The 27,804-nt window shown below is 40.9% G+C and overlaps 2 pseudogenes; both read right to left on the reverse strand.

Annotated features, from left to right (window-relative positions):
• Positions 1 to 10,562: 10,562 nt before the first annotated feature.
• Positions 10,563 to 11,542, reverse strand: LOC102116725 (serine hydroxymethyltransferase, cytosolic pseudogene; annotated as a pseudogene).
• An 8,363-nt stretch (positions 11,543 to 19,905) lies between these two features.
• LOC135969745 (U6 spliceosomal RNA) lies at positions 19,906 to 20,004 on the reverse strand (annotated as a pseudogene).
• Positions 20,005 to 27,804: the final 7,800 nt, after the last annotated feature.

The following is a 27,804-nucleotide window of genomic DNA, read 5'->3' on the forward strand; positions in this document are numbered from 1 at the left end:
GGCATCTACCCAAAGGAAAAATAGTCATTACATCAAAAAGACACTTACATGTGTATGTTTATCGCAGCACAATTCACAATTGCAAAGATATGGAACCAACCTAAGTGCCTATCAACTGATGAGTGGATAAAGAAAATGTGATATATATATGTACCATGGAATACTACCCAGCCATAAAAAAGAATGAAATAATGTCTTTTGCAGCAACTTGGATAGAGTTGGATGCCATTATTCTAAGTGCAGTAACTCAGGATTAGAAAACCAAATACCATATGTGTTCCCTTATAAGTGGAAGCTAAGCTATGGTAAGCAAAGGCATACAGAATGATACAATAAACTTTAGGGACTCAGAAGGGAGAGGGTGGAAGGGAGTGAGGGATAAAAAAGTATGCATGTGTACATTGTACACTACATGGGTGATAGGTACACTAAAATCTCAGAGTACACCTCTATACAATTCATCCATATAACAAAAAACCACTTCTACCCCAAAAGCTGTTGAAATAAAAAATATACAAAATAAAAGAAAAAGAAAAAAAAGGTATAATAATCACCACCAGTGGTTATAATTGAACTTCTCTCTTCTTCCTCTCTCTTTTTCTTTCTTTTCTTTTTTTTTTAAATTTTTATATAGAGAAAGGGTCTTACTATGTCACCCAGGTTGATTTTGAACTCCTGGGCTCAAGCAATCCTACCGCCTTGGCCTTCCAAAATGCTGGGTTTACAGGTATGAGCAACCACACCCAACCTTATTCTCTCTTTTTTTTTCCTGCAATTAATTTCACCTATGCTTACTTATAGGTGAAATTATAGGCTCAAAATTTCCCAGATTTGATATATAAGCCCTTCTTAAGCTGTATTCTTTTGAAATGAATTCATTGATATTTAAAGCCTCCTTTGTCTCTGGCATAAAATATCCAAGACTGATTTTATATGCCTCCTGCTCCAGACTTGAAATCCATTAATCTTGAAGAAGACCAGGTTCTTTTTAATGAGGAGTAACAGGTAGAAACCAATATTTGGGCATTAGTTGCATTAGTTGTTACTAGGATGTCATTGCTTCCTGACTTTTTCGTGTGTGTGTGTGTTTTGTTTCTCCAGAATCCAACATTCAGCATGATTACTTAATACCTGTCCAATCTTTGGAACACTCAAATCAATTGTTCCATACTCTAACTAAAAATACAGTTTAAAAATATTTACTATTTCCTGTAAAGCTTTTCTAAATTAAGAAAGGAAAAAAATATACATTATATATAATAAAATACAATTAGTTTCAAATATTATTGCATTTCTAGCTAGCAAAATTAATCTTTTTAAATGTTTCAGTATCGTCTGTTAAAACTACAAAGTTGTATTCAGTGTTGGAGGAAAGAATGGAAATCCTCATTGCTTTTTAAAACTCCATACATGGTTACAATTTGGAGTTGTACAATTTTTCAGACTGTTGGTCACTTGTTCAGCAAGATGCATGGCTAAGAGGCGATCGGAGACAGATAATGTTGAGAGCAGGCCTGGTGCTCAGATGCTCTGAGTCTCCTGGAGCTCACTGACTAATCTGGTGGTTTCATCAAGTTTCCTTCAGCTGAATACTTGAGCATGTTTAGTCAAAAATTTCACCTGGAGTGCTATTATTCCACTGCATTCTATGCCATGAATCTGTCTTGATTATTCGGAGTCTAAACAACCTGGATCAATTTTGATAACCTCTATGTCTTCTGCCATGTCAAGTGTCCTATTCTGGCCTTCATCTTTAGGTGATGGTTTCTCCAACTCTTGGAAAATTCTAGAGTGACTTTTGCTTAGAACATTCACTAAATTATGCAGCATATGGGTAATCTTGGCATGTGGTCAAATATTATGGATACTAAGAGCACTTGAAAGAATGTTTTCCCTCATAAATCCAGAAGGCTATGTCTAAATTACTCTTGTTGAGATTTGCAAAGATGGCATCAGTGTGTGCCTTATAAAAACAGAGTATCACTAAATTATCACTTTTTTTCCTACTATCTTCTTGCCCGTCATTCGCTCCAGACTGAAATCCTTCAGTTTTCACTTCTGGTCTTCACAGAGCAGTAGCCTGGTTCTCCCACTACAAGATTAACAGAATAGAAAAGTCCCACTGTTTCGCCCCATCTGGTTATTTTCCTTCTAACTCTTAAGTTTTCTGGCCAGTTTTCCTCCAAATTCCTTAACAAGGTGTTCAATCTGCTCCTATTATTTTTCCAAATTGTTGCTTCTAAATTTATCTTCAAGAGTATCTTTGTCATTTTACATTACATTCAATTAAGTTAAATTAAATTTGTTTTGTTTGTTTTCCTAACTACAATTTTTAAAGGTATTGACATCAGTGTCTTTATTATCTTGTACCCTTCTGGTCTGCTGAGTGTTCTTTTATGTTTCCGCTTTTGAGTTCTTTGCAAGTTTTCCATGAAGTCTACCCTCTGCTTCAGGCTCTATATTCTTTGGCTAAGAGCTTTTATCTCTGTTTGCAATAGCATCTTGCAGCTTTATAATAAATGTTCTCTGGTTTGTTGTAAACCAAGCATTTAGTACACATTAATTTGAAGTTATCCTTTAGTTCCGCTATAAGTCATTCTTCTTGATCTTCTCTTGTTTGGACTAAAATCCAGAGGGTATTTAATAATTATGGTGTAATTAGGAACAATAAAATCAGTCACAGGAAATGAACAGAAATAAACAGGAAATAGGGTCTTTTCTTTGCAATGTACTCATCTGTTAATTCAAAGCTTCTAGAAAGGGTTCTGTTCTCATTTCTCCGCAGAGGAGCTCCCAAGAGGTTTCTCAGGAGCATCAAGTCTCACAGGAGCCTGACACGGAAGGTGTCTCGAAGCTCATTATGCACACACACTTGTTCTCCTTTCTTTTTATACCCCTGTACTTCTCTCCACTCCTCCCCCACCCCTCTTCTTCCCCTGGAACTTGCTTTTTTCTTTTTTCTTTTTCATTCACCAGTATATTTGCAATTTTAAAATTAAATAAATAAATTTAAGTTGACTTTGAAGCATTTGTTTTCCTTCCTTCCTTCCCGCCCTCCTTCCCTCCCTCCCTCCCTCCTTTCCTTCTTTCCTTCCTTCCTTCCTTCCTTCCTTCCTTCCTTCCTTCCTTCCTTCCTTCCTTCCTTCCTTCCTTCTTTTTTTCTTTCTTTTTTTGAGATGGAGTCCTGCTCTGTCGACCAGGCTGAACTGCAAAGGTGCAGTCTCAGCTCACTGCATCCTCCGACTCCTGGGTTCAAGCTATTCTCTTGGTTTAGCCTCCCGAGTAGCTGGGATTACAGGTGACCGCCACCATGCCCGGCTAATTTTTTTTTGTATTTTTAGTAGAGATGGGATTTCACCATGTTGATCAGGCTGGTCTCGAACTCCTGACCTCAGGTGATCTGTCTGCCTCAGCCTACCAAAGTGCTGGGATTACGGGCATGAGCCACCATGCCCAACCTTCTTTTTTAAATTTAATTTTATTTACTTTTTACTTTAAGTCCTGGGATACATGTGCAAAACATGCAGGTTTGTTACATAGGTATACGTGTGCCATGGTGGTTTGCTGCACCCATCAACCCATCACCTGGGTTTTAAGCTCTGTATGCATTAGGATGTGTCCTGATGTGCTCCCTCCCCTCCTACCGCTGACAGGCCCTGGTGTGTGTTGTTCCCCACCCTGTGTTCGTGTGTTCTCATTGTTTAACTACCATAATGAGTGAGAACTTGCAGCGTTTGGTTTTCTGTTCCTGTGTTAGTTTGTTGAGGATGATGGCTTCCAGCTTCATCCACGTCTCTGCAAAGGACATTATCTCATTCCTTTTAGTGGCTGCATAGTATTCCATAGTGTATATGTACCACATTTTCCCTATCCAGTCTATCCTTGATAGGCATTTGGGTTGGTTCCATGTCTCTGCTATTGTGAATAGTGCTCCAGTAAACATATGTGTGCATGTATCTTTATAATAGAATGATTTATATTCCTTTGGGTATATATCCAGTAATGGGATTGCTGCGTCAAATGCTATTTCTGGTTCTAGATCCTTGCGAAATTGCCACACTGTCTTCCACAATGGTTGAACTAATTTACATTCCCACCAACAATGTAAAAGTGCACCTATTTCTGCAGCCTCACGAGCATATGTTGTTTCTTGGCTGTTTAATAATCGCCATTCTGACTGGTGTGAAATGGTATCTCATTGTGGTTTTGACTCCCATTTCTCTAATGATTAGTGATGTTGAGCTTTTTTCATATGTTTCTTGGCTAGATAAATGTCTTCTTTTGAGAAGTGTCTGTTCATATCCTTTGCCTACTTTTTGATGTTGTTGTTGTTGTTTTCTCCTGTAAATTTGTTCAAATTCTTCATAGATTCTGGATATTAGGCTTTTGTCAGATGGGTAGATTGCGAAAATTTTCTCCCATTCTGTAGGTTGCCTGTTCACTCTGATGATAGTTTCTTTTGCTGTGCAGAAGCTCTTCAGTTTAATTAGATCCCATTCATCAATTTTAGCTTTTCTTGCAATTGCTTTTGGCAATTCCTTCCTTCCTTCCTTCCTTCCTTCCTTCCTTCCTTCCTTCCTTCCTTCCTTCCTTCCTTCCTTCCTTCCTTCCTTCCTTCCTTCTTTCCTTTCTTTCACGGAGTCTTGCTCTGTCCCCAGGCTTGAGTGCAGTGGTACCATCTCAGCTCACTGCAAGCTCTGCCTCCCAGGTTTATGCCATTCTCCTGCCTCAGCCTCCCAAATAGCTGGGACTACAGGCGCCCACCACCATGCCCGGCTAATTTTTTGGCTTTTTAGTAGAGACAGGGTTTCACTGTATTAGCCAGGATGGTCTCAATATCCTGACCTCGTGATCCACCCACCTCAGCCTCCCAAAGTGCTGGGATTACAAGTGTGAGCCACTGCACCCGGCCTGCTTTTGGCAATTTCATCATAAAATCTAAGTCCATGCCTATGTCTTGAACAGTATTGCCTAGATTTTCTTCTAGGGTTGTTATGGTTTTGGGTTTTGCATTTAAGTCTTTAATCCACCTTGAGTTAATTTTTGTATAAGGTGTAAGGAAGGGGTCCAGTTTCAGTTTGCTGCATATGGCTAGCCAGTTTTCCCAGCACCATTTATTAAATAGGGACTCCTTTCCCCATTGCTTGTTCTTGTCAGGTTTGTCGAAGATCAGATGGTTCTAGATGTGTGATCATATTTCTGAGGCCTCTGTTTTGTTTCATTGGTCTATATGTCTGTTTTTGTACCAGTACCATGCTGTTTTGGTTACTCTAGCCTTGTAGTATAGTTTGAAGTCAGGTAGTGTGATGCCAGCTTTGTTCTTTTTGCTTAGGATTGTGTTGGCTATGTGGGCTCTTTTTGTTTCCATATGAATTTTAAAGTGGTTTTTTTCTAATTCTGTGAAGAATGTCAATGGTAGTTTGATGGGAATAGCATTGAATCTATAAATTACTTTGGGCATTATGGCCATTTTCATAATATTGATTCCTCCTATCTATGAGTATAGAATCTTTTTCCATTTGTTTGTGTCTTCTCTTATTTCCTTGAGCAGTGGTTTGTAGTTCTCCTTGAAGAGGTCCTTCACATTCCTTGTTAGCTGTATTCCTAGGTATTTTATTATCTTTGTAGCAATTGTGAATGGGAGTTCATTTATGATTTGGCTCTCTGCTTGCTTGTCTATTGTTGGTGTATAGGAATGGTTGTGAATTCTGCACATTGGTTTTGTATCCTGAAGCTTTGCTGAAGTTGCTTACTAGCTTAAGGAGTTTTTGGGCTGAGACGATGGGGTTTTCTAAATATACAATCATGTCATCTGCAAACAGGGTCAATTTGACTTCCTGTCTTTTTATTTGAATACCCTTCATTTCTTTCTCTTGCCTGATTGTCCTGGCCAGATATTCCAATACTATGTTGAACAGGAGTGGTGAGAGAGGGCATCCTTGTCTTGTGCTGGTTTTCAAAGGGAATGCGTCCAGCTTTTGCCCATTCAGTGTGATATTTAGCTTTGTCATAAATAGCTCTTATTATTTTGAAATATGTTCCGTCAATACCTAGTATATTGAGAATTTTTAACATGAAGTGATGTTGAATTTTTTTTTTTTGAGACAGAGTCTTGCTCTGTTGCTCAGGCTAGAGTGCATTGGCACGATCTCTGCTCACTGCAACCTCTGCCTCCCAAATGCAAGCGACCCCAGCCTCCTGAGTAGCTGGGATTGCAGGCACCCGCCACAGCGCCCAGCTAATTTTTGTATTTTTGGTAGTTTCTAAACCAAACTAAACAAGGGGTTTCACCATCTTGCCCAGGCTAGTCTTGAACTCCTGACCTCGTGATCCATCCGCCTCAGCCTCCCAAAGTGCTGGGGTTACAGGCATGAACCACTGAGCCTGTCCAGGGATGTTGAATTTTATCAAAGGCCTTTTCTGCATCTATTGAGATAATCATGTGGTTTTTGTCGTTGGTTATGTTTATGTGATGTATTATGCTTATTGATTTGCATATGTTGAACCAGCTTTGTATCCCAGGGATGAAGATGACTTGATGATCATGGTGGATAAGCTTTCTGATGTGCTGCTGGATTCGCTTTGCCAGTATTTTATTGAGGATTTTGGCATTGATGTTCATCAGGGATACTGGCCTGAAGTTTTCTTTTTTTGTTGTGTTCTGCCAGATTTTGGTATCATGATGATGCTGGCCTCATAAAATGAGTTAGAGAGGAGTCCCTCCTTTTCAACTGTTTGGAATAGTTTCTGAAGGAATGGTACCAGCTCCTGTTTGTACCTCTGGTAGAATATGGCTGTGAATCATCTGGTCCTAGGCTTTTTTGGTTGGTAGGCTATTCATTACTGCCTCAATTTCAGAACTTATTATTGGTCCATTCAGGAATTTAACTTCTTCCTGGTTTAGTTTTGGGAGGGTGGAGATGTCCAGGAATGTATCCATTTGTTCTAGATTTTCTAGTTTGTTTGTGTAGAGGTGTTTACAGCGTTTTCTGATGGTAGTTTGTATTTCTGTGGGGTCAGTGGTGACATCCCCTTTATCATTTCTTATTGGGTCTATTTGATTCTTCTCTTTTCTTCTTTATTAATCTAGCCAGTGGTCTATTTTATTAATTTTTTCAAAAATCCAGCTGCTGGATTCATTGATTTTTTTGGAAGATTTGTTTTTGTTTTTTTTTTTGTCTCCAGCTCCTTCAGTTCTTTTCTGATTTTAGTTATTTCTTGTCTTCTTCTAGCTTTGGGATTTTTTTTTTCCCTCTTGCTCCTCAAGTTCTTTTAATTGTGATACGAGGGTGTTGATTTGAGATCTTTTTAGCTTTCTGATGTAGGCATTCAGTGCTATAAATTTCCCGCTTAACACTGCTTTAGCTACATCCCAGAGATTCTGATACATTGTCTCTTTGTTCTTATTGGTTTCAAAGAACTTCTTGATTTCTGCCTTAATTTCATTATTTACCCAGGAGTTATTCAGGAGCAGGTTCTTCAATTTCCATGTAGTTGTGTGGTTTTGAATGAGTTTTTTAATCCTGAGTTCTGATTTGATTGCACTGTGGTCTGAGAGACTGTCTGTGATGATTCCAGTTCTTTTACATTTGCTGAGGAGTGTTGTACTTCTAATTATGTGGTCAATTTTAGAGTAAGTGCCATGTGGCACTGAGAAGAATGTACATTCTGTTGTTTCGGGGTGGAGAGTTCTGGAGATATCTATTAGGTCCACTTGATCCAGAACTCAGTTCAAGTCCTGAATATCCTTGTTAATTTTCTGTCTCTTGATCTGTCTAATATTGACAGTGGGGTGTTAAAGTCTCCCACTATTATTGTGTGGGAGTTGAAGTCTCTTTGTAGGTCTCTAAGAACTTGTTTTATGAATCGGGGTGCTCCTGTATTGGGTGCACATATATTTAGGATAATTAGTTCTTGTTGAATTGATCCCATTACCATTATGTAGCCCTTCTTTGTCTTTTTGATCATTGTTGGTTTACAGTCTGTTTTGTCAGAGACTAGGATTGCAACCCCTGCTTTTTTCAGCTTTACATTTGCTTGGTAAATTTTCCTCCATCCCTTTATTTTGAACCTATGTGTGTTTTTGCATGTGAGATGGGTCTCTTGAATACGGCACACTAATAAGTCTCAAGGCTATCCAACTTGCCAGTCTGTGTCTTTTAACTGTGGCATTTAGCCCATTTACATTTAAGGTTAATATTGTTAAGTGTGAATTTGATCCCGTCATCATGATGCTAGCTGGTTCTTTTGCACACTAGTTGATGCCGTTTCTTCATAGTGTCATTGGTCTTTATATTTTCGTGTGTTTTGCAGTGGCTAGTACCAGTTTTTCCTTTCCATATTTAGTGCTTCCTTCAGGAGCTCTTGCAAGGCAGGAATGGTGGTGACAAATTCCCTTAGTATTTGCTTGTTTGCTTGTCTGAAGAGGATTTTTTTTTTTTAAGATAGAATTTTGCTCTTGTTGCCCAGGCTGGCGTGCAATGGTGCAATCTCAGCTCACCACCTCCGCCTCCTGGGTTCAAGCGATTCTGTTGCCTCAGCCTCCCGAGTAGCTGCACCATGCCCGGATATGAAAAGGATTTTATTTTTCCTTCACGTATGGGAAGCAAGACCTGTTTAAGGAGGCACTTTGGCTATCCTTTGGTGGAGGGGGTGTACTGTGCGGGGTGGGGGTGGAGGCTGGGAAACCCACTTGTCTGGGCTGTCCGCATTCCTCAGAGCTAGCAGGAGGAAGGACTAAGTCTGCTTGTCTGTGGAGACTACAGCCACCCCTCCCGCTAGGGGCTCAGACCTAGGGGGATCAGAGTTCTGTCCCTGAGTCCCGGTATGGAGTTGGAGTTCCTGGAGGGAGGCCCTGCAGCCCCAGTGTTGGCTGCTGCCCCTGGCCCAAGGAGCTCAGATGGCTTAGACTGCAGGCAGCTGCAGGAGTGGTGATGGCTGCCCTCCCACCGTGAACTCAGCAGGTTTACTTAGGTCGATTTTAGCCCAGTGGCTGTTGAGAATCTCCATGACTCCATTGAGACTCAAGGCCCTGGTGGCGCGGGCTCCTGAGTGGGATTTTCCGATCTGTGGGTTGCAGTTTTCTGGAAAAAACATGGTTTCTCAGGCTCGCTAGCATCCTCACCCATTACTTCCCTTGGCTGGGGGTGGGGGCTCGCCCGACCCACGTGGCCCTTAGGTGGGTCGCTGCACCATACTGTCCTTCCTTCCTCTCCGTGGGTCACGCCAGCTGCCTAGTCAGTCCTAATGACAGAACCTGGATACCTCAGTTGCCGGGGCAGAATTCGCATGCTGTTTCGGATCTTTTCGATGGGAGCCTCCGATTGCCGCTGCTTCTATTCAGCCATCTTGACCCCACCTCCAAAGCATTTATTTTCCTTTTTTTGTTCTATCCAGGTGTGTGTCATGATTAGTTTTTGTCATTAAAAAATTGAATCATGTCCTGAGCTGCCAATGTGTCTTCTTTTTCTCAAGAGTTCAGCAACCCCTCACCCCCATGTTCCAAGACAGAGGGATATATATTTTAATGATGACCTCCTGGCCCGGCGCAGTGGCTCAGGTCTGTAATCCCAGCCCTGTGGGAAGCCGAGGCAGGTGGATGACTTGAAGCCAGGAGTTTGAGACCAGCCTGGCCAACATGGCGAAACCCTGTCTCTGCTAAAAATACAAACATTAGCCGGGCGTGGTGACGCACACCTGTAATCCCAGCTACCCGGGAGGCTGAGGCAGGAGAATTGCTTGAACCTGAGAGGCAGAGGTTGCAGTGAGCCGAGATCTAGCCGCTGCACTCCAGTCTGGGTGACAGAGTGACACTCTGTCTCAAAATAAAACAAAACAAACAAAAATTATGACCTCATGGCAACGTTTCCAATTCTAATTTACTAATACAGATTTTTTTCCTTAACTTGCTTAATTTTATAGTTGTATACCCTTTTCTCTTACACTGTAAAGCTTAATTTCTTTTTTCTTTTTTTTTTTACTTTTTAAGAAATTAATTTATTTGAGTTCAAATATTTTTGAAATATGAAAATTGGTTGTATTTTTTAAAGCTATAATTCTTGTAGACATTCTGTGGTTAAAAATTTGATTGTGCTTATTAAAAATGGTCATCTATGTTTTGCACTTCAGCTACGTGAAAATAAAGTTTCTTTGGGAAGGTGACATTTGGCTTCCTGATTACGGGAGGAGTTGGTTATCTCAGGTGGAGCAGGAAAGCCTGGTTGATTCTCACACCAGGATGGGACTGTGACTTCCCAGGATGGAGGGAGGAGACCATTGCTACACCAAACTTTGAGTTACTGACAGCAAAACCCTCCCACCATACTGGGTGCATCTTGTGTACACTTGGCTGACATACACTTCTGGTTTACAGCAGAAGGTTCAGAGGCGAATTCAGTTCTCCTTTGGCATGCCACTGGATAACAAGATAGTGAGAGGGGCAGTGTGTACAAGCTGTGGACACGGGCATTTCCTCTCTGTTGCAGCAAGGCGGAAGAAAGCCCAGGGAGAGTAAAACGCTAGAATCTTCCTAATAGCTTTGCCCTACACCACGGTCTAAATGATTATGGCCAAGTGGCTACATAGTATTTTATTTTTCTAGAATTAGATCCAGCTGTGAGAAAGCCAGGTTCAAATTTAAATCCTTTAATTAATAACCTGTCCCAGAATTACTAACGGTGAGACTTAAACAAATTTTGATTTGTGAAGAAAACATGAAAAAAGTCCAAAAGAAACTCCCTCAGAGGGCCCAAGTGTCAACGGTTCCCCTGTGGAGCAGCTCATCCATTTCTCAAGTGGGGGTCCTCCGGCAGGCGGCTTCCTCTGTGGCGCCAGGCGGGTCCAGAGCGGACCGGCTCCTTTAGAAGTCGGGCAGGCCAGGCAGAGGGAAGAGAGAGGCGAAGCTCTCAACCTCCTCCCGGAGAGCCTGCACGGCCCCCTGGTACTTATCCCCTGCCAGTCTCTCCTTGAACTCCTTCAGGGTGGCTCTGACACCAATGTCGCTCTGGATCTGCAGGGTCAGCTCTATCCCTCTGTGAATAAACTGGGCTACTTTTTGGAAGTCTTTTTCCAAAAGTCCGCGAGACGTCAGTGCTGGGGTCCCCAGCCACAGTCCACTGGGCCGCAGAGCACTTCTGTCACCTGGGCAGGTGTTCTTGTTGCAGGCAATAGAACAGGCTTTTAGCACCTTCTCAGCCCTTCCACCGTCTGTGCCTTTGGAACGGAGATCCACGAGGATCAAATGGTTGTGAGAACCACCTGTGACTATTTTGTAGCCCAGCTCCATCAGTGCCTCAGACAGAGCCCTGCAGTTGGCCACCACCTGGTGCTGATAAACTTTAAATTCCAGAGTCATAGCTTGCTTCAGGGCCACAGCAACCCCAGCAATGGCGTCGTTGTGGGGACCTCCCTGCAGGCCAGGGAACACAGCAGAATTGATAAGAGACTCCAGGTTGTACAGAATCTCTTTGCCAGTCTTGGGATCCACACTTTTCACTCCTTTCCTGTAGAAGATCATGCCAGCTCGGCAGCCTCGCAGGGTCTTGTGAGTAGCTTAATTTCTAATTACGTGAACATATTTTATAATTTGCTTTATCTTTCAATATATAGAACATCGTTTCAAAATTGCCATGCCAGGTTTCCTACCAATAACAAATCTATTGAGTGAAGTTGAAGGTTTATTGCCTTATTTCATCTTTAGGCTACATCCTTGGGACGAAATGTCAGAGCAGCTACCTCCCTGTTTTTTTTTTTTCAAAATGACTTGGGATAATTATTTCTCTTTGTGGTTAGTTCACCAATTTGACATAATTAGATGCATTCACTTTACTTTGTTTTCAATTGTAGGATGTGCTTTTTAACTGTGATTGATCTTGTGACTATATAAAATTTTTACATATGTTAAAAATCAGAAATATAGTAAAAGGTATCCTCAGAAAAGTCTTATTTTCATCCTTATCTTCTACACTTTAATCTCCACATCCTTTTTTGTAAGAATTTTTAGTTTGGATTATTTGTCTAACATTTGCTTTTTGTCCCCTTCAAAATTGGGCAAATAATATAGATTCTTCTTTTCTTTTCTTTCTTACACCAACAAAATGGCATGATATACATTGCTTTGCACCTTTGGCAAAGATGTAAAGCTTACTTTTTTTTTCTTCTTAATTTTATTTGGAGCATTTCAATCATATATAGAAGTATATATGACCTCTTCATGGGACTCATGGAAGGGTTGGCTTGTTTACTCAACCCACAACTCTCAACCCCTTGCAGGACAGGGAGCGTGCACATGAGCGAGTGCAGAGGCCAGGACAAGCCCCTGGGCAACCGGCCCACGACTCCTGGAGCCCTAGAGGGCATGAGTTACAGCGTGCTCTCTTAGTCTTGCCATCTGTGGTTGGCTTTAAGTGTTAGACAGCTCAGTGGAGGGTGGAGAGTCAGTGTGACAGCCTCTTGCACTTGCATCCAGGTCGTCTGGTGTCTAGGAGGAATCAGGTCATATGAACAAATTGAAGATGGTAAATGCGGAGAATTTTATTGAGTAGTGGAAGTGGCTTTCAGCAGGATGGGGAGCTGGAAAGTGGATGGAGGGGGAAGGTGGTCTTCCCCTGGAGTTCAGCTGTCCACAGCCAAACTTTTCTCTGAGGTCCTACCATCAAGCTGTCCCTCTGAAGTCCAACTGCTTCTCACCAATGTCAAGCTGCTGCTTCTCTTCTCTACTTCTCTGCCATGTTGCTCTGCCACTCTGCTGGTGGGGCCTGGGGTTTTTATGGGTGCAGGATGAGGGGTGGGGCAGGCCAAGGTGGTTTTGGAAAAGGCAACATTCATTTGGGAAAACAGGAATGCATGTTCTCACTTTGGGCCAAGGGTCTAGATTTGAGGGTGGAGCCCTCACCAGGGACCCCACCCTTTTCTACCTAGTATTTCCCTGCCTCCTGTCCACATCAATATTACCACCGACTATTACAAGTATTCCATTTTCTCCACATCCAGCCAAAACTTATTTTCTACTTTTTCTTTTTCTTTTTTTTTTTTTTTGAGACGGAGTCTCGCTCTGTTGCCCTGGCTGGAGTGCAGTGGCTGGATCTCAGCTCACTGCAAGCTCCACCTCCCAGGTTTAGGCCATTCTCCTGCCTCAGCCTCCCGAGTAGCTGGGACCCAGGCGCCCGCCACCTCGCCCGGCTAGTTTTTTGTATTTTTTAGTAGAGATGGGGTTTCACCGGGTTAGCCAGGATGGTCTCGATCTCCTGACCTTGTGATCCGCCCATCTTGGCCTTCCAAAGTGCTGGGATTACAGGCTTGAGCCACCGCGCCCAGCCTATTTTCTACTTTTTCTTTTGGAAAGTAGTCACCATAGTGAATATGAAGTGGCATTTTATTGTAGTTTTGAGTTGTATTTATCTAATGATTAGTGATATTAAGCATCTTTTAATGTGCTCATTGACTTTTTAAAAATTTATTATTATTATTATTATTATTATTATTTTGTTGTTGTTGTTGTTGTTGTTGAGACAGAGTCTCGCTTTGTTGCCCAGACTGGAGTGCAGTGGCCGGATCTCAGCTCACTGCAAGCTCCGCCTCCCGGGTTCACACCATTCTCCTGCCTCAGCCTCCTGAGTAGCTGGGACTACAGACGCCCGCCACCTCGCCCGGCTAGGTTTTTGTATTTTTTAGTAGAGACGGGGTTTCACCGTGTTAGCCAGGATGGTCTCGATCTCCTGACCTTGTGATCCGCCCGTCTCGGCCTCCCAAAGTGCTGGGATTACAGGCTTGAGCCACCGCGCCCGGCCTTATTATTATTATTTTTAGACGGAGTCTCACTCACTCTGTTGCCACCAGGCTGGAGGGCAGTGGTGTGATCTCTGCTCACTGCAACCTCCACCTCTCGGGTTAAAGTGATTCTCCCACCTCAGCCTCCCGAGTAGTTGGGACTACAGGCACCCACCACCATGCCCATCTAATTTTTGTACTTTTAGTAGAGATAGGGTTTCACCATGTTGGCCAGGCTGGTCTTGAACTCCTGAGCTCAAGTGATCCACCCGCCTCAGCCTCCCAAAGTGCTGGCGTGAGCCCCTGTGCCCAGCCTCGTTGGGCACATTGGTGGCCATTTGTATGTCTTTGGAAAAATGTCTATTCAAGTGCTTGTCTATTTTTGAATTAGATTGGTTGTTTTACTGTTGCTGAGTATTAGGGGTTCTCTGTATATTCTGGATATCAGCACCTTATCAGGCATCTGAGTTGCAAATATTTTCTGTCATCCTATGGGCTGTCTATTTACTCTGTTGGTAGTGTCTTTTGATGCACAAATTAAAAAACAATTTCATGAGATGCAGTTTGTCTATTTTTTTTGGTTGTTGCCTGTGCAAGAAAAGAAACTGTCAAATCCGATGTTTTGAAGTTTTGCCCTGTGCTCCAGCCCCATATTATTTTATTTTGTTGTTTTGAGAGGGAGTCTTGCTGTGTCACTCAAGTTGGAGTGCAATGGTGCGATCTCAGCTCACTGCAACCTCTGCCTCCTGGATTCAAGAGATTCTCTTGCCTCAGCCTCCTGAGTAGCTGAAATGACAGGTGACTGCCACCATGCCAAACTAATTTTTGTATTTTAGTAGTGATCTGCCAGCCTTGGCCTTCTAAAGTGCTGGGATTACAGGTATGAGCCACTGCACCCAGCCCTCATATTTTTTTGAAGTAAATCTCATATATATAATTTCATATTTAATCATAAATAAGTCAACAAAACTCTAAAATTTAAGAATTCCTTTTCAATACTTAATATCATTTATCTGTCTATCCATCTATCTACCTGAAAACCACAATACCTTTATCAAACTTAGACATTAGCCATTTCTTAATATGATAAAACATCCAGCAAACATTCAAATGTTTAATTATGCAGCTGACTCTGTTTGGGTACTTTAGAGTCCCTGTCACTGAAGCTCTCTCAACTGCAGTCCTTAATACAGGCTAATACATCTGTGCTTCAGTGGTGGATTAATCCTTCCTTTAGCAATGTGGAATCTGGTGAAGCCCTTAGTATCTCTTTGCTGAGGTCTGTTAGCCCTATGAGAGACCTCACTAACAGATTCTAAGATAATCCCACACTGGCTTTTGTACACACACCTACATCAAATCCACAGGGAACACTGCCGCACCCTTTGCTCTGGAAATTCTGAGATTTTAGGCTATCCAATGTCATATTCCCTCCTTTGGCTTCTCCTCTAGACAGCGTTTCTGTCACCCCTCAGATTTCTCAGGTGAGAGCATTATTCCCCAGGGCAGCCCCCCGCACTGTAGGGACATATTATATGCTCTCCAAGTGGTTCCTTGGAACCCTCTCACTAGGCTTGGAATGGGAGTACCGGTTTATGCCTTTTATGTAAGTGAGAGGTATAGAAATGTCTGCACAGAGCTTATTCTGAGTTGTAGAGATGGCCTGTTTCACAGCTGTCTCTGCTGTCTGATGGCTCTTGGCTTTGTCCTCAGCAGAGTTGTCCATTTTAACATCCTCTTACATACGCAACCACCCATTTGGGCAATTCAAATCTTGTTTGAGTTGAATGAAGGGATATCTTTATTTTTCACAGTGGCACACAAAGGTGGCCAAATCTGAAGACTGATAAATGTTACATTTTCTTAAATATTGCGTTCTTCAACTTCTGGTTTGTGAATCCTATGAATTTGCAAATAAAGCACTTAGCATGCATTAAAGTATCTGTTAGGTGGTTTGACACTTCATTTTGCAATCCAGCCAGCTTTTCTCTTTCAAGGGAGCCCAGAACCTGGCTGCAGTTTGTCCAGGCTTGTAGAAACTTCAGTTCTCCCATCATGTGCCTTATTCTTACACATTGAGTTTCTGATCTCAGTTTGAGAGCATTTTATATTTGATGGAGAGGAGCACTTTCATATTTTGCCTTCTTGCATCTAAATATAAATAAAATATTTATATTTAAATAAAAAATATTTAAATAAGATTACAATTACTTTCTGCAAAAATGCCTCCCAAATGCATTGGTTACTGTTGTTTCTAGATAATTTGTGAGGTCTCCACATGGACAGGTCAAGTCACTGGTTAGTTTTACATTCTTGTGGTATAAAGTTTAGTTTCCACAGTATATTTCTACAAGGGCTTATCAGCATTATCATCAGCTTTCTTTTCCATTCATAGAAACACTCTGAAATGTGCATTTTCTGTAATGAGAATTAGTGGCTGCTTAGAAAATTTTTGCCTTCAGGCAAAAGCTTTTAACAGATAACCCATATGGCAAGAAAGTGCATAAAAAGAGAACTGGATTAGGACTCAAGAGACCTGAACTAAAGTTAAAGAATGCTTGTAAGAAACTATAAAGCAATGCTGTTATTCTAATTTTTAATGTTATTTTAATAGTGTAAAATCTTTTCTGCATAAGCATATTCTTTTCCAGAGTGCTCCAATATATGTATTATTGATAATTAATACAAAGAAATAATCCCATAATTTGCCTAAGGCTTTGTATTTTTCAAAGTACTTTCATAGATATAAAAGCCCAGAAAGTTAAAAAGTCTAATATTTTTTAAGAGAAAAAATGTTTATAGATTATATCAATTTAGTTGAACATTCTCCTTTTTTAAAGAATGAAAAAAAGAGCTAGTCATGGTGGCACTCTTCTGTAATCTCAGCTACTCAGGAGGCTGAGACAGGAAGATTGCTTGAGCCCAGGAGTTCAAGACAGACTAGCCCAGGCAATATACCAAGACCTCATTTAAAAAAAATGTCCAATACAACATTATAGAGATATACAACATAAAAGTGAAAATTATCTGTAGCTACTTTATTAACCGTTGCTTATCATTTGGTATTAATTTCCACAGTATTTATTTTTCCAAACATGTGTTTGTAGTGTTTTTCTCTTTTTTAAGCTAAGAACCATATTATCCAAGCTGTTTTATACCTTTTGTTCCATATATCAATTGGTTTTGAATGTCTTCCCATGTTTACATTATGTCAAATTGACTTCATCTTGTAAATTCCTGTACAATATGTCATTCAGTCAATCCTTTATTGATAGACTTTTAGATTGTTCCCAATATGTCCATAATATGAGTAATGCTGTAAGAATATTATCAGACACATATCTTTGGATCTTCTGCATGTACATCTGAAAAATAAATTCCTGTTTAGCATAGCCATGTCAAAAACTAAGAACATTTTCAAATTTGGGATGCATTTCCAAATTGTCTTCCAAAAAAGGCTGTATCAATTTTCCTTTCACCAACAGTGAATAAAGAGAGTTAGACAAACTAATGTTCTTATCATCTATTTCCACATGGGTAAAATGAGTAGGCTGGACTCTATGCATTTATATTCTAATTGCTTGATTGTCTCCTAAGGGCAGGTACTACAATTTGCTTGACACTAAATTCTTAGTGGGCAGAACATTGCTGGGCACATAGTAGGTCACCAATAAATATCTGCTAAACGAACTGATCTGTAGATTACTCCCAATCTCGTGTTTTATGCGTAAATGGTAATGGTAATGTCAATGATATATTTTAGTGTTCTTTCATGGATGGCTAAATCTGAAGTAGCATGAACTGCTGGCAATTGGTAATCAGGATGGCTCCTAATTTTCTAAAGTTCTCATTTAGTCTTTTTCAATTTGATAATATAGTAGGTCGAAAATAAAACTGTGCCCCAATTCTTTCATAGGGGTAGGCAAATGATCAAGAAACTCCTTTTCTGCACTATAGTGAAGAGGTAAATAAATTCCATATTCTGGAAGATCTTCAGGCTGTTGCACCTCCATCTCACAAAAAATTTTTCCAGGCACTTTTACAATTTTTTTTTTTTTTTTTTTTTGAGGCAGGGTTTCACTCTGTTGCCCAGGCTGGAGTGCAGTGGCATGATCACGGCTCACTGTAGCCTTGACTTCCTGAGCTCAGGTGATTCTCCCACTTCAGCTTCCTGAGTAGCTGGGCCCACAGGCATGCACCACCAAGCCTGGTTAATTTTTGTATTTTTTGTAGAGATGGGGTTTCACCATGTTGCTCACGCTGGTCTTGAACTTCTGGTTTCAAGCGATCCTCCCGTCTTGGCTTCCCAAAGTGTTGGGATTACAGGCGTGAGCCACAGCACCTGGCCACTTATTAAAAAAATTTTAATAGAACGTCCTCTGTTCTTACTGACAGTTTTAGGTTTTCATACCTATTCCTCTCCAAAATAACTGTCTTGGCTTTTCACGAGAATTTCTAAGAGTATATGGTAGAAATACAAGCCAGCAACGATATTTTCTTAGCTGAACATGGGAAAAATTGTAAGAAGGGAAGGTTGTGCTGGAATTGCTAGGTCAGATCGGTAATGGTAAAAAGATTTTATGACTTGGAGCTCAATATAGAGTATTTTCTTCCACTTTCAACTTTTCTATTACCAGAAGTTAAAATACAGTATGTTGGAAAATGTGTGACATCGGGATCAGGTAGGCTTGGGTTCAAAATGTTGGTTCTGCCACTGATCAGTTCTGAGTCAGAGTATGTCCATTTCCTCCCCTATAAAATGGAGAAAATTATGATATCTACTAATGAAGATTTTAATGAAAATCGATCCAGTTCCTCCTTGAGATCTCAATGTAGTCATCATCTCCTCTAAGAAAGTATTCTTGACTCGCTTCTCTCACAAGGTAAAGTAAAATATCTTTTGTCTGTGCAAATTGCCACCACTCCCCACCTACTTGCCACTCCACATCAGAATTCTATGCTATCACTGCATTTCTTATTGTATTAAAATTGCATCTGTATATGCCTGTCACTCCCACTAGACTGTGAGAAATTTATAACTCATATCTTTAACACTTAATAGGGTATCTGCCTATCAAAAGTATAGTCTTAGTAAATGTTTGTTGAGTGAATGAATGACATATTTCAAGTACTTGCACCATACTTAAAACACTGGAAACATCAAATAATTTTTGACTTCTATCATAAATAGGGGCCTGAAAGTTTTATTAAAAACATTCAACTCTTGCCCATGATGCTGTAACTAAGAACTATAAGGTTAGGACTGTTTTTTTGACTCATTCTAGGTAATTAGATACACTGATGGGCATGGTTCATGGAAGGTTAAGATTTAACAAACTTGATGAATAACAGGATGAAAATTTCTTTGAACCTTTAGCCATAGCCTATGCACATGCATCCAGAAGGAAAATTAATTGTTTGGCCCTTTGTTCATATTTTTTGTAAATAAATAACTTGGCAGTGTTGATTTAGATCATCAAAGCAATGTATTGGCGATCTTTTTCATTTGTCTCAGCTGCCTTTTTTCATTGCATTACAAACGATGTTAATTCTGTGCTTAATTATGCTTAACGTAGTTTATAGGCAATCCAGTGTTTATCAGTTGGACATAGCAAAAATTCTGTTGTTTTCTTTCCATCTTCCTTCTGCTTATCATTTGTTGATTTTTGAAAGCAGCTGGAGTTGTTCCATGTGAATGGAAACAATTATAAGGCTGTACAATCTTCTCTTGAGAGAAATGCATTTCTCTCTAGAAACCATCTTATCAATAAAATCTTTGCTTTTTAAAGAATTGATATATATTCTCATGCAAACTTTTAACCAGATCTTTGCTGTCCTCTCAGATCAAAAGAAATCTCCACTCAGATTATAAAAGAAAAAAAACCTCTCCACTACTCAGGATTTTCCAAAAGCCTATGTATTTCATCCATTGAAATAGAACCTCTATCTATCCAAATTGACTACTATAGCCAGTCAGAGATGTATTGATGTTTTAAGGAAATGATAAATGTTTGAGATGAGGGATATGCTAATTATCCTGATCTGATCACTATACATCATATGTATCAAAATATCACTGTGTATAATTATTGTCCATTTAAAAAAATTAAAAAAAATTGTTTTATTTATTTTTACTTTTTTTTAATGGAACATTTCATGAATCTGCATGCCATCCTTGTGTAGGGGCCATGATAATCTCTGTTTTGTTCTGAGAGTGACAGAAGGCAGCCAAATGCCCAAGCGGAAAGGGGAGGGTCCCCAGTGAAACCCCACCTCTAAGCAGAATACAGTTTAAAGCCTGAAAGCTAAGCTAACAGTTAAATCCTCAGACTGGATTGAGAACCTGTCTTCCTGTTTGGCACGCTTTCCTCTGACTGAGCCCCATCCTTCACCTATTTCATGTATATCTACCCTTTCCTAATTGGTTTTCTACACTGTCATGCCCATCATTGAGTGTTGTCTTTGCTTTAACCTTTTTTGCATACTCACAAGCCAATCAGCATGTACTTCCCATCTTGTGCCTATAAAGACCCCAGATTCAGTTGGTAGAGGAGAAGACAGCCTGACTTCAGGGAAGAGACAGCCTAACTTTGGGAAAGATGACCTGCCCTTTTCATCCCCTCTCCAGCTCCCCTCTCTGCTGAGAGCTCTTTTCATTGCTCAGTAAAATTCTCCACCTTCACCATCCTTTAATAATCCACATGACCTCATGCTTCTCGGACTCTGGACAAGAGCTTGGGACCCACCAAGTATGGGTACCCAGAAAGGCTGTCATACTGGCCCTTTGCCCTCGCCAGCAGAGGGCAGCCATCCTACGCAATGAGGCAAGGGGCCAAACGAGCTGCTAACTCACCTCTGTTGTTGGACTGTGGATGGTGGAACTAAAAGAGCACTGTAACACCTCCTCTGGAGCTTCAGGGTTGAAAGCACCTTCACCTGAGTGCCTGCATTCCCCCTGAGGCAACATGCTTAGTCTGGCCGCGAGTTCCACACGGAGCTTGCTCCTGTGTCAGCACCCAGAGCAGCTGGCCAGATCCCACACTCACTCACTCACTTATGTGCTCCCTTCTGCAAGGGGCTGAGCATGGTGGGCGAAGTAGAGGGGAAAGTCCCTGTTGGGAGTCCAGGGAAGGGGCAAGAAAAATCCTGCATCAGTTCCAATTTTAGTATACGTGCTGCCGAAGTGAGCAAGAGGAAAAGTTGTTTAAAAAGCTCATGTTAATATAATGGTTAGATATTTGTATCTTAGGTTCTCATATTTTCTTTTTTCTTTCTTTTTTTTTTTTCAGATAGAGTTTCACTTTGTCGCCCAGGCTAGAGTGCAGTGGTGTGATCTTGGCTCACTGTGACCTCTGCCTTCTGGGTTCAAGTAATTCTCCTGCCTCAGCCTCCTTAGTAGCTGGGATTACAGGTGCCCGCCACCATGCCTAGCCAATTTTTGTATTTTTAGTAGAGCTGGGGTTTCACCATGTAGGCCAGGCTGGTCTCAAACTCCTGACCTCAGGTTATCTGCCTGCCTCAGCCTCCAAAAGTGCTGGGATTACAGGGATGAGCCACCGTGCCCAGCCAGGTTCTTATATTTTCAATTATTACACGTATCTTAGAATTTGAAAAGGAAGTAACTTTTGTTTAATATTTACTTTATTATTTGATTTTTTATTGTCATTTTTATTTTAAATTCAGGCGGTATATGTGCAGGTTTGTTACAGGGTATATTGTGGAGTGCTGAGGTTTGGTCTTTTATTGATTCCATCACCTAGATCTCTTAGTGATACATAGTGCTAGTGAACATAGAACCCAATAGGAAGTTTTTCAGCCCTCCCCACTCCTCCTTTTGGAGTCTTCATTGTTTATTGTTCCTATCTTTATTCTGTGTGAACTCAAGATTTAGCTCCCACTTATAAGTAAGAACACGTGATATTTGGTTTTCTGTTTCTGCATTAGTTCGCTTAGGATAATGGCCTCCAGCTGCATCCATGTTGCTGCAAAGGACATTATTTAATTTTTCTATGGCTGTATAGTAGTCCATGGTGTATATGTAGCACATTTTTTAAATCCAATCCTAGGTTAATTCCGTGTCCTTACTATTGCAAATTGTGCTGTAATGAACATATGAGAGTGTTTGTCTTTTGGGTAGAATGATTTATCTTCCTTTGGTATATACCCAGTAATGGGATTGCTGAGATGAATGGTAGTTCTATTTTTAGTTCTTTGAGAAATCTCCAGACTGCTTTCCAGAGTGGCTGAATTAATTTACATTCCCACTAAGCATTCCCTTTTCTCCACAACCTTGTCAACATCTGTTGTTTTTGGACTTTTTTTTTTTTCTCTGTACATAGTGATGACTTTTTAATAATAGCCCTTCTGACTGGTGTAAGATAGTATGTCATTGTGGTTTTAATTTGCATCTCTCTATTATTAGTGATGATAAGCATGTTTTCATGTTTGTTGGCTGCTAGTTGTCTTTTTTTGAGAAGTGTTTGTTTATGTCCTTTGCCCATGTTTTAATGGGGTTGTTTGCTTTTTTCTTGTTGATTCATTTAAGTTCCTTATAGATTCTGAATATTAGATCATATTTGGATGCATATTTTGCAAGTATTTTCTTCCGTTCCTTAAATTGTCTGTTTGTTCTGTTGATCACTTCTTTTTGCTGTGCAGAAGCTCTTTAGTTTAATTAAGTCCCATTTGTCTATTTTTGATTTTGATGCATTTGCTTTTGGGGTCCTCCTCATGAATTTTTTGCCTAGGCCAGTGTCTAGAAGAATATTTCCTATATTTTCTTCTAGAATTTTTGTAGTTTGAGGTCTTACATTTAGGTCATTAATGCATCTGGAGTTAATTTTTGTATATAGTAATAGATATGGGTCCAATTTCATTCTTCTGCATGTGGTTAACCAATTTTCCCAACAACATTTATTGAATAAAGTGTACTTTCCCCATTGTTCATTTTTGTTGACTTTGTTGAAGATGAGCTGGCTGTAGGTGTGCAGCTTTATTTCAGGGGTCTCTAAAATGTTTCATTGGTCTATGAACTTTTGGTTAGTATTCACTTTAAAAGGATCATTTCAGTGGGCTTGACCATAAGAGATAAATTCATTTTTTAAAATTTTTATTTTTTTCAGAGTAGGATCAAAACTACAATTAGAATATAAGTGTAAGTATTGAAAAGCAATGTAGTTATGTGATTTTCTTTCTAAGAGTTCTAAGATCAAGATATTTAAGAAAAACATTTTTGGTGGCTATCATGAGTTTTTAAAGATTAATGTAATTTCTGAGAGTATTTTTGCAGGTAAAATTTAGGTCATTATACAACATATGAGTTATGCTCTAAAATTAATAGTTATATTTATCAAGTGACTATTCTGTGTCAGTTGTTTTACATACATTACAATGATCTCGTTTAGTCCTTAGAGAAAAAGCAAACGGGTGTGTGCAGTGGTTCATGCCTGTAATCCCAGCACTTTAGAAGGCCGAAGTAGGTGGATTGCTTGAACTCAGAAGCTTGAGACCAGCATGGGCAACATGATGAAACCCCATCACTACCAAAAATACAAAAAATTAGCCAGGCGTGGGGGCATGTGCCTGTGTTCCCAGCTACTCAGCAGGCTGAGGTGGGAGGATTCCCTGAGCCCAGGAGGCAGAGGTTGCAGTGAGCCAAGATTGTGCCACTGCATTCCAGCCTGGGTGACAGTGAGACACCATCTCGGAAAAAAAAAAAAAGAAAAGAAAAAGAATAGAAAAGATGAGGGCCCGAAAGTTTATAATTTTGTTTAGATTTAGTAGGTGGAAGGTGCAGGATTGGAGGCCATGAAAAAATGCTCATCACTGGTTATCATGCCACATTTTAAAGGATGCAAAATCTCTAACCAGAAGGTTATAACCAGAAGTTTATAAAATCTGTCCTCTAACCCCTTAACACCACCTCCCCCAAGTCCTTAAAAATGGTCCAGTCCTCAAAAACTGGATTCTTTTAATTTCTCTAGAGTTAAAATTGCTTTTTTTCTGTGTAGACAAAGGAAGCAGGATCAGGAGGGAGGACCAGATGAGAAGAGAGTTTGGGCACTTATTTGTTACCACTTTGAGCAACATGCTTTGAACTCTCTGAATCCTCAGTTGCTCATCTGTAGAGTGTGTATTTAATGGTATGCAGGCTCACAGAATCTGTGGCAAGGCCTAAATGAGGTAACACATATGGAACCCTTAGCAGACTCCCTGGCATGTAGTAAGGGTTCAATAAATGGCAGTTATTACTACTCTTCAGGGTCTGGGGCTCCTCCTTGAAATTATTTCTAATAATAACAATAATGATATGCTTAATATTTATTGAGCACTGACTACATATCAGAGGCTTTTCTAAACACTTTCTTTTTTTTTTTTGAACTAGACATCAACGTCTTATTTATTTATTTATTTATTTATTTTTTATTATTATAGTTTAAGTTGTAGGATGCATGTGCACAAAGTGCAGGTTTGTTCCATAGATATACATGTGCCATGTTGGTTTGCTGCACCCATCACCTAGTCATTTACATTAGGTATTTCTCCTAATGCTGTCCCTCACCCTGCCCCCAACCCCATGACAGTCTCCCATGTGTGATGCTCCTTGCCCTGCGTCCAGGTGTTCCTATTCTTCAATTCCCACCTATGAGTGAGAACATGCGGTGTTTGGTTTTCTGTCCTTGTGATAGTTTGTTCAGAATGATGGTTTCCAGCTTCATCCATATCTCTGCAAAGGACATGAACTCATCCTTTTTTTATGGCTGCATTGTATAACATGGTGTATATGTGCCACATTTTCTCAATCCAGTCTATCATTGATGGACATTTGGGTTGATTCCAAGTTTTTGCTATTGTGAATAGCATCACAATAAACATACATGTGCATGTGTCTTTATAGGATTTTATTTCTCCTTCACTTATGAAGCTTAGTTTGGCTGGATGTGAAATTCTGGGTTGAAAATTCTTTTCTTTAAGAATGTTGAATATTGGCCCCCACTCTCTTCCTGCTTGTAGAGTTTCTGCTGAGAGATCCGCTGTTGGTCTGATGGGCTTCCCTTTGTGGGTAACCCAACCTTTCTCTCTGGCTGCCCTTGACATTTTTTCCTTCATTTCAACCTTGGTCAATCTGATGGGTTGCTCTTCTCTAGGAGTATCTTTATGGTGTTCTCTGCATTTCCTGAATTTGAATGTTGGCCTGCCTTGCAAGGTTGGGGAAGTTCTCCTGGATAATATCCTGAAGAGTGTTTTCCAACTTGGTTCCATTCTCCCCATCACTTTCAGGTATACCAATCAAATGTAGATTTGGTCTTTTCACATAGTCCCATATTTCTTGGAGGCTTTGTTCATTTATTTTTACTCTTTTTTTCTCTAAACTTGTCTCCTCATTTTATTTCATTCATTTGATCTTCAATCACTGATACCCTTTCTTCCACTTGATCAAATCGGCTATTGAATTTTGTGCATGTGTCACATAGTTCTCATGCCATGGTTTTCAGCTCCATCAGGTCATTTAAGGTGTTCTCTACACTGTTTATTCTAGTTAGCCATTTGTCTAATCTTTCTTCAAGGTTTTCAGCTTCTTTGTGATGGGTTCAAACATCCTCCTTTAGCTCGGAGAAGTTTATTACTACCAACCTTCTGAAGCCTACTTTTGTCAGCTTGTCAAAGTCATTCTCCATCCAGCTTTGTTCTGTTGCTGGTGAGGAGCTGCGATCCTTTGGAGGAAAAGAGGTGTTCTGGTTTTTAGAATTTTTAGCTTTTCTGCTCTGGTTTCTCCCCATCTTTGTGGTTTTATCTACCTTTGGTCTTTGATGCTGGTGACCTACAGGTGGGGTTTTGGTGTGGATGTCCTTTTTGTTGTTGTTGATTCTATTCCTTTCTGTTTGTTAGTTTTCCTTCTAAGAGTCAGGTCTCTCAGCTGCGGGTCTGTTGGAGTTTGCTGGAGGTTCACTCCAGAAACCTGTTTGCCTGGGTTTCACCGGCAGAGGCTGCAGAACAGTAAAGATTGCAGAACAGCAAATATTGCTGCCTGATCCTTCCTCTGGAAGCTTCATCCCAGAGGGTTACCTGCCTGTATGAGGTGTCAAGTCAGCCCCTACTGGGATGTGTCTCCCAGTTAGGCTACATGGGGATCAGGGACCCACTTGAGGATGCAGTCTGTTCATTCCCAGACCTCAAACGCCATACTGGGAGAACCACTGCTCTCTTCAGAGCTGTCAGACAGGGATGTTTAAGTCTGCAGAAGTTTCTGCTGCCTTTTGCTCAGCTATGCCCTGCCCCCAGAGGTGGGGTCTACAGAGGTAGCAGGCCTTGCAGAGCTGTGGTGGGCTTCACCCAATTCGAGCTTCACCGGCTGCTTTGTTTACCTATTCAAGTCTCAGCAATTGCAGAAGCCCCTCCCCATGCCAGGCTGCTGTCTCACAGGTTGATCTCAGACTGCTGTGCTGGCAGTGAGCAAGACTCCGTGGGTGTGGGACCCGCCGAGACAGGCACAGGATATAATCTTCTGGTGTGCCATTTGCTAAGACTGTTGGAAAAGCGCAGTATTTGGGTGGGAGTGTCCTGATTTTCCAGGTGCTGTCTGTCATGGTCCCCTTGGCTAAGAAAGTGCAATCCCCCAACCCCTCGCACTTCCCTGGTGAGGCGATGCCCCGTCCTGCTTCAGCTCGCCCTCCATGGGCTGCACCTACTGTCCAACCAGTCCCAATGAGATGAACCAGGTACCTCAGTTGGAAATGCAGAAGTCACCATCTTCTGCATCGATCATGCTGGGAGCTGCAGACCGGAGCTCTTCCTATTAGGCCATCTCCAATTGTTTTGAAATGGAAGCATATGGTTGGGCTGGTTGTTGAGTCTCAAATAAATAGCTTCTTTTAGCCCAAACACTTTCTTAAAAAGTTTTATATTTTTTGAGACAGAATCTTGCTCTGTCACCCAGGCTGGAGTGCAGTGATGTAATCGCGACTCACTGCCACCTCCACCTCCTGAGTTCAAGAGATTCTCCTGCCTTAGCCTCTTGAGTAGCTGGGACCACAGGTGTGTGCCACCTCATTCAGCTAATCTTTGTGTTTTTAGTAAAGACGGAGTTTTGCCATGTTGGCCAGGCTGGTCTCAAACTCCTGGCCTCATGTGATCTGCCTGCCTCGGCCTCCCAAAGTGCTGCAATTACAGGCGTGAGCCACTATGCCTGGTGTCTTCCAAACACTTTAAATGCACGTGTTTGCTTAATCCTTGAAACAACCCAAGGGATAGTTGTTTTTATCATCTCTCTTTTATAAGTGACAAGATTGATATCCCGGATATGCTTCCCCAAGAGCATCTCTTTACTAAGTAGAAAAGATGAGATTCAAGCTCAGGAAGTTGGGCTTTGAAACACATGCTTTTACCCTTTCCATTGTCCCAACACTGTTTTAGCCTTCCCTGGAACACTTTTGCCCTTTTTAAAAAAATTTTCTTTTCCGTGAACTCTGCAGAGAAGTATTTTGTCCTTCTTTGGCATCCATTCAGCACCAAGCCCATTGCCGGACTCAATATTGACTGCAGAGAACACCTGATGATTTAATGATTATTCGATGTGATAATTGGTTGGTTGATTAATAATTTCCAATATAGTGAGTGATCAACAAACATTTGATAAGCAGTTATGAGATGCTAGCCATTTGGTCCAGCATTGCAGCAACAAAGATTAAGGTTAACCAACAATTACAGTACCTTGTGATGAGCCCATAGGCAGATGTGTTCTGAAGGCAATATGAGTACTTAACTATGTCTCTGGAAGGAGACTGCCAGGGACTAGTACCAAAGTTAGTCTCTGTTTATACTTGCCTTTTCTCTGATGGCTGGACAGATGCAGAACATGCGAGGTAATGGTAATCAGGAAATAAGCAGCTACTGTGAAAGCCGAGCAGGTAGAAAGCACTCTGCAAAGATGAGCTGGAACATAGTATAGGGATCCCCAGGAACTGTTGACGACATGGCAGGCCTATCAGGCCAACCTGAGGTATAAAGATTCTAAAAAGATTTTAATTTAAGCCACCT

Source organism: Macaca fascicularis, chromosome 2, assembly GCF_037993035.2.
Source record: "Macaca fascicularis isolate 582-1 chromosome 2, T2T-MFA8v1.1".
NCBI lineage: Eukaryota > Metazoa > Chordata > Mammalia > Primates > Cercopithecidae > Macaca > Macaca fascicularis.